This window comes from Kogia breviceps, chromosome 4 (genome assembly GCF_026419965.1).
Source record: "Kogia breviceps isolate mKogBre1 chromosome 4, mKogBre1 haplotype 1, whole genome shotgun sequence".
Lineage (NCBI taxonomy): Eukaryota > Metazoa > Chordata > Mammalia > Artiodactyla > Physeteridae > Kogia > Kogia breviceps.
This window is the reverse complement of record NC_081313.1, coordinates 59348467-59354868: the sequence shown is the minus strand read 5'-3', so window position 1 is coordinate 59354868 and position 6402 is coordinate 59348467. Positions and strand designations below refer to the sequence as shown.

General features: G+C 41.1%; 1 protein-coding gene across 6 annotated transcripts in view; it reads left to right on the top strand.

Annotated features, from left to right (window-relative positions):
* Nucleotides 1-5183: 5183 nt before the first annotated feature.
* Nucleotides 5184-6402, top strand: part of POC5 (POC5 centriolar protein) — a 37840-nt gene continuing 36621 nt past the window's right edge. For 4 of the 6 annotated variants that reach the window (XM_067031166.1, XM_067031171.1, XM_067031169.1 and 1 more), the window contains exon 1: nt 5186-5312. The gene's annotated coding sequence lies outside the window, so the exon portion shown is untranslated. Of the gene's footprint in view, nt 5313-6402 lie in introns of all 6 variants that reach the window. The other 2 variants (XM_067031167.1, XM_067031172.1) reach the window with 2 other exon arrangements.

The following is a 6402-nucleotide window of genomic DNA, read 5'->3' as shown; positions in this document are numbered from 1 at the left end:
TATAAAATGTTCTTGGATTGGAAGAATCAATATTGTTAAAATGACTATACTACCCAAAGCAATCTACAGATTCAATGCAATCCCTATCAAATTACCAATGGCATTTTTTATGGAACTAGAACAAAAAATTTCACAATTTGTATGGAAACACAAAAGACCCCGAATAGCCAAAGCAGTCTTTAGAGAAAAAAATGGAGCTGGAGGAATCAGACTCCCTGGCTTCAGACTATACTACAACGCTACAGTAATCAAGACAATATGGTACTGGCACAAAAATAGAAACACATTTCAATGGAACAAGATAGAAAGCCCAGAGATAAACCCACGCACCTATGGTCAACTAATCTATGACAAAGGAGGCAAGGATATACAATGGAGAAAAGACAGTCTCTTCAATAAGTGGTGCTGGGAAAACTGGACAGCTACATGTAAAAGAATGAAATTAGAACACTCCCTAACACCATATACAAAAATAAACTCAAAATGGGTTAGAGACCTAAATGTAAGACCGGACATTATAAAACTCTTAGAGGAAAACATAGGAAGAACACTCTTTGACATAAATCACAGCAAGATCATTTTTGATCCACCTCTTAGAGTAATGGAAATAAAAACAAAGTAAACAAATGGGACCTAATGAAACTTAAAAGCGTTTGCACAGCAAAGGAAACCATAAGCAAGATAAAAAGACAACCCTTAGAATGGGAGAAAGTATTTGCAAATGAAGCAACTGACAAAGGATTAATTTCCAAAATATATAAACAGCTCATGCAGCTCAATATTAAAAAAACAAACAACCCAATCCAAAAATGGGCAGAAGACCTAAATAGACATTTCTCAAAAGAAGACCTACAGATGGCCAGGAGGCACATGAAAAGCTGCTCAAAATCACTAATTATTAGAGAAATGCAAATCAAAACTACAATGAGGTTATCACCTCACACCAGTTAGAATGGGCATTATCAGAAAATCTACAAACAACAAATGCTAGAGAGGGTGTGGAGAAAAGGGAACCCTCTTGCACTGTTGGTGGGAATGTAAATTGATACAGCCACTATGGAGAGCAGTATGGAGGTTCCTTAAAAAACTAAAAATAGAATTACCATATGATCCAGCAAGCCCACTACTAGCATATGCCCAGAGAAAACTGTAATTCAGAAAGACACATGTACCCCAATGTTCATTGCAGCACTATTTACAATAGCTAGGTCATGGAAGCAACCTAATTGCCCATTGACAGACAAATGGATAAAGAAGATGTGGTACATATACACAATGGAATATTACTCAGCCATAAAAAGGAAAGAAATTGGGTCATTTGTAGAGATGTGGATGGATCTAGAGACTGTCATACACAGTGAAGTAAGTCAGAAAGAGAAAAACAAATATCGTATATTAACGCATATATGTGGAACCTAGAAACATGGTACAGATGAACTGGTTTGCAGGGCCGAAATTGAGACACAGATGTAGAGAACAAACGTATGGACACCAAGGGGGGAAAGTGGCAGGGGGTGGTGGTGGTGGTGTCATGAATTGGGAGATTGGGTTTGACATGTATACACTAACGTGTATAAAACTGATGACTAATAAGAACCTGCTGTATAAAAAAATAAATTAAATAAAATTCAAAAATTCAAAAAAAAAATCCACATTGATCTTTAGTGGATGTGTGGTTATAAGTCCAGTGTGAAAAATAAAGATACATTGAAAATGATGAATTAAATTTAAAAATTATTTCATAGAAAAAAGAATGTGTGGTATATATATAATGGAATATTCCTTAGCCATAAAAAAGATTGAAATAATGCCATCTGCAGCAACATGGATGAATCTAGAGATTATCATACTAAGTGATGTCAGACAGAGAAAGACAAATGTTATATAACACTCATATGTGGAATCTAAAAAATTAGTACAAATTAACTTATTTACAAAACAGAAACAGACTCACAGACATAGAAACAAACATGGTTACCAAAGGTGGTGGGGGATAAATTCAGAGTATGGGATTAACAGATACACGCTACCATATATAAAATAGATAAACAACAAGAACCTATTGTATAGCGCAGGGAACTATATTCAATATCTTGTAATAACCTATAATGGAAAAGAATCCAAAAAATATATAAACGTATAACCGAATCATTTTGCTGTATGCCTGAAACTAACACAATACTGTAAATCAACTATACTTCAATTAAAAAATTTATTATAGTAAAAAAAAGAATTGCATAGACTATCACTGAGCTGAATTACCCTTGAAACTTGAAACCGGAGTATCCTTCTTAGCACTTCTCTCCTTCATCTCAAATACAATTCATCAAGTCCCATTAATTCTACTTCTAAAATATATCTCATATCTGTCATCTTCTCTCCATCTCCCTTGCAACCCCTCTACTCTAAATTGTTTTCATCTCTCTCCTGAACATCTAAAAATATCCCAATGGACTTTAAGTAAAATCTCAAACCCTTAACATAGAACCCTCACTTCCATCTGCAGCCTTATCCTGTACCTGTTCCTACTTCACTAAGATTACTTGCTTTTATTCATCATCCAGATATAATTAGTGTTTTCTTACCTCAAGGCCTTGGCCATTGTATTGATTTCCTAGGGATTCCATAACATATTACCACAAAATGGGTGGTTGAGACATCAGAAAATTTTTTAACATCTTTACTGGAGTATAATTGCTTTACAATGTTGTATTTCTGCTGTATAACAAAGTGAATCAGCTATACATATACATATATCCCCATATCTCCTCCCTCTTGCGTCTCCCTCCCACTCTCCCTATCCCACCCCTTTAGGTGGTCACAAAGCACCGAGCTGATCTCCCTGTGCTATGTTGCTGCTTCCCACTAGCTATCTATTTTACATTTGGTAGTGTATATAAGAGACAACAGAAATTTATTCATTCACAGTTCTGGAGGTCAGAAATCCACAGTGTCACCAGGGCTTTGCTCTCTCTGAACACTCTAGGGGAAGATCTTTCCTTGCCTTTCTAGCTTTTGGTGGTTGCTGGCAATACTTGGCATTCCATGGTTTATAGATGCATCACTCCAATCTCTGCCTCCCTTTCTCCCCTGTATCTCTTCTGTGTCTAAATTTCCCTCTCCTATAAGGATACAAGTCATTGGATTAAGACCCACCTTAATCCAGTATGACTTCATTTTAACTTGATTATATCTGAAAAGACCCCATATCCAAATAAGGTCACATTCACATGTACTAGGATTTAGGACTTAAACATACCTTTTTGGAGGATAACATCTAATCCATTCCCAACAGAACATTTTGAGTGATAAGGACATGGACTTTGGAGCCCAGACTGCCTTAGTTTGAATGCCAGTTTTGCTCTTATTAGCTGTGTGTGCCTAGACAAGCCACATAACCTCTCTGGGTTTCAATTTTCACATCTTTAAAATGAAGATGGAAACAGAGTCCATGTCACAGGGAGAATCTGAGAATTAAATGAGTTAATTTGTACAGTGCCTTGAACATAGAAAACATTATATGTGTGTTTATTAAAAGTTAGTTCTTTATATACTCATCCTTCAGGTCTCAGCTTAAATGTACTGTATCACACAGACATTTCCTGATTTCTCCTCACTTCAGACATAATTCATAACTACTTATTCATTTGTATTGTTAATTTGATGTCTGTTTTCCAATTAGACTAAGTTCCATGAGAGCAGAGTGTGTCTATTTTATTCACCACTCTATTCCTAGCACCAACAAAATGCTTTGCATCTGATGACTGTTAGATAAATATTTGTTGAAAGAATAATTACGCAGGGCTCAAGCTGGCAATTTAATTTTCATGGGTTGGTGGAGGGTTTTAGTCTCCCTCTCTCTCTTTAGCTCCACCTCTAGGAACCTCCGAAAAACAATCTGTTCTACATTCATAACATGGAGACAGGTTTGCTCTCTTTCTCGATGTAGCTTCACAGAAGAATGGTGATGCCTTAGCCAACAGTTTTCTATGAAAATCTGCCCCCTAAAGGGACAGAGAAGAGAAACATGGAGCCAAGTACAGGAGGGCACAGGGATAGTGAATCAGGAACAATTACAGTGTAAGGGGTCACCACATGGTAATTTAATTAAAAAAACAGATTTTGGGACCAGGTATGAATTTGTATCTATCAATAGGAATTTGTCCTTTATTATAAGCATGGGAAAGGTGGCGGGGGGGGGCAGAGAACAAACATAACTTATGCTGAAGAAACTGCTGGTGCTCTTCTTATTTCATTGCTTGTGTAAATAGAAGTCTGGCTCCGTGGACAGGTAAGTAGGTGAGACCCAGGTTATGCCATTTCTATCTACAGGAAAAGAAATGGATACCTCATCCTCCAGGTAACACAGGGAGCCTGAAAACCCACCGGGATCTCATTACTTGCTCTCCAGATTGGGGCATTCCCTTTGCCACTTGGATCCTAACGTACCTCTAGCCGTTATGCCAATAGAAGCTGAGACTAGTTTTTTGATGTTTATGCGATAGGTATTTTAGATATAGTAAGTCATTTAATCCCCCTACAAGCCTATATGTGGATAGCATTATCCAAGGTGACAGTGAGTACGTGATACAGCCAGGATATACTTATCATGATTCTAAGGTCAATACTCACTTCGTCCGAAGGGCTTGCCTTGCAATCTGACACGTTTGAAGTCATTAGTAAAACCTAGTCCAGCAGTTTCTTAAGGCCTGGTCCGCAGACCCCTGCGTCAGAATCACTGTTGGTGTTTGATAAAAATTCAGATTCCCTGGCCCTGCCTAAGACCGAAGGAATCAGCAGGTGAGGGGTTAGGGATTCTGCTTCAGGGCACCTGTGGAAGCAGATGATTCACATGCATGAGGACCACACGCATAGGCTATGGGCATTATCGCACAGACAGCTGCACAGCACCCTAGTTGACTTCAGCCCTGCTCGGCAATCTCTAACCAAACCTGCTCTCAGAGCCGCCTGGTCTCCCGCAGGCGCAAAACGGAACTGATCACGGGCTCCGGTACGCTGGGCGGGGCTCCCTAAGACTCCGCCCCCTCCAAGCAAGCCGACGCAAGGGGCGGGGCTCTCCCTAAGAAACTTAATTCCGGCTTCTCCCTCCTGCCCCGCCCCGGGATCTCAGACCAATCAGACGGCAGGTTGCTGAAGCTCTGGGCCAATGCTCGGGGCCGTCCTTATTTCCTCCGTGCAGTTTGAAACTGTCAGGTTGCTGCTGAGGAAGCTGCTGGACTCACTGTTGTCTCAGCGGCGACGCGGAGGGAAGACGCGTAGGAAGGAGTCCGTGTTTGTGGAGAGCCGAGGTGGTGGGTAGCGGCGCCACGGGCGGGCCCCGCGCCCCTGGCGGAGGCACTGGAGTGGGGTTTTAAGTGTCTCGGCCTGGGTTGGCGCCCCCGAGGATAGGACAGGACAGGGCTGGGGGCATCTTCCCGAAACGCGGGCCCTTCAGCTGTTCTGCGGGGCGGCAAGGTTTTTTTCCCTCCGAGCCGTCCGGGAAGAGGGCAGGAGTGAGGGGTGCCTGAAGTGTAGCGGTATTGTCGCTATAGGTTCGGGTCAGTTAAAACGTTAAGGGGTAAAATGACCATGTCTAACGCTTTGTTTTTTTGTTTTTTGGGGTTTTTAAAAACATCTTTATTGGAGTATAATTGCTTTACAGTGGTGTGTTAGTTTCTGCTTTATAACAAAGTGAATCAGCTATGCATATACATATGTTCCCATATCTCTTTCCTCTTGCGTCTCCCTCCCTCCCATCCTCCCTATCCCACCCCTCTAGGTGGTCACAAACCACCGAGCTGATCTCCCTGTGCTATGCGGCTGCTTCCCACTAGCTATCTATTTTATATTTAGTAGTGTATATATGTCCGTGCCACTCTCTCACTTTGTCACAGCTTACCCTTCCCCCTCCCCATATCCTCAAGTCCATTCTCTAGTAGGTCTGTGTCTTTATTCCCTCTTACCCCTAGGTTCTTCATGACCTTTTTTTTTCTTAGATTCCATATATATGTGTTAGCATACGGTATTTGTTTTTCTCTTTCTGTCTTATTTCACTCTGTATGACAGATTCTAGGTCCATCCACCTCACTACAAATATCTCAATTTCATTTCTTTTTACGGCTGAGTAATACTTTGTTTTTAAGTAAGAATTCGATTAACACAGGGGTAAGAGAAAGTGATTGAAGAGAACTTGTAGTCCTTTGCTTGCTCGCAGCTGCTTCTCCCTCTGTAGTCCCTGACGTGGGGAGGGGCTGGCGCACCCCCTCTCCTTGCCTGCAGCTAAGACAGCTCAAGGGCGCAGGGACGTCACCTTGCTGCCCGCTGGCATGTTAATTCACTCTTTCTCTGCCTCTTGGAGGTTAATTTGAATTCCCGGACCCCGCTTCCCTTATCACCCAGGCA